At 50.4% G+C, this 1155-nt stretch overlaps 1 protein-coding gene across 1 annotated transcript in view; it reads right to left on the bottom strand.

The window, feature by feature from the left end:
- Nucleotides 1–1155, bottom strand: part of Gys1 (glycogen synthase 1) — a 19790-nt gene that overhangs the window by 6006 nt on the left and 12629 nt on the right. The window lies entirely within an intron of this gene.

Raw genomic sequence — 1155 nt, 5'->3', positions numbered from 1 at the left:
TCACTTTGTAGACCAGGCTGGCCTCGAACTCAGAAATCTGCCTGCCTCTGCCTCCCGAGTGCTGGGATTAAAGGCGTGTGCCACCATGCCCGGCTTGTTTGTTGGTTTGTTTGTTTTAAAAGATTTATTTATTTTATATATGTGAGTACACTGGCACTGTCTTCACACACCAGAAGAAGGTATCAGCTCCCATTACAACGCCACCATGGGGTTGCTGGGAATTGAACTCAGGACCTCTGGAAGAACAGTCAGTTCTCTTAAGGGCTGAGCCACCTCACCAGCCCTTATTTTTGGCTTTCTTGAGACAAGGTCTTACTATATAGCTCTGGCTGTCCTGGAGCCCATTGTGTAGACCAGGCTTGGCCTTGAACTCACAGAGGCCCACCTGCCTCTGCCTCCTGGGAACAGGGATCAAAGGCGTGTGCAACTACACCCAGCAAATCTACGTCATCTAGAACACAGCATTCCTAGTTGCTAAGCCATCTCTCCAGCCCCACCCCCTTTTTAAAGACAGAATCTTATGTAGCTCAGGATGGCCCTGAACCCACTCTGTAGCCAAAGATGACGTTGATTTCCTAATCTTCCTCCTCTGCATCCCATCAGTTATCATTAGAGGTGCGCATGCTCTTTGGTCGGTTTTCTTTTGAGACAGGGTCTTACTGTGTAGCTCAGGCAGCCTGTGGAATGATAACTCCCCTGCCTCGGCTTCCCCAGTACGCTACCACACCCAGCTCACAGCCCGTGTCCACTAGTGGTAAGGAAAGGTCTGAGTGAGATACAATGGCAGCAGCGTGTGATCCCAAGGTTCAGGGAGCTAAGGTAAGGACTGCCAGGCGCTCAGCCTGGACCACAGACACCCCATGGTAGTTTCCCAAACATTATCAACTTTTTTTTTTTCTGAGACAGGGTTTCTCTATGTACCCCTGGCTGTCCTGGAACTCACTCTGTAGACCAGGCTGACCTCGAACTCATCGACCTGCCTGCCTCTTCCTCCCAAGTGCTGGAATTAAAGGTGTGCACCACCACCACCTGGCTTCATTTTTTTTTTTTTTTTTTTTTGAGACAGGGTTTCCCTGTATAGCCCTGGCTGTCCTGGAACTCACTCTGTAGACCAGGCTGGCCTCGAACTCAGAAATCCGCCTGCCTCTGCCTCCC

Source organism: Mus caroli, chromosome 7 (assembly GCF_900094665.2).
Source record: "Mus caroli chromosome 7, CAROLI_EIJ_v1.1, whole genome shotgun sequence".
Classification (NCBI taxonomy): domain Eukaryota; kingdom Metazoa; phylum Chordata; class Mammalia; order Rodentia; family Muridae; genus Mus; species Mus caroli.
This window is presented reverse-complemented; position numbering and strand designations above follow the sequence as displayed.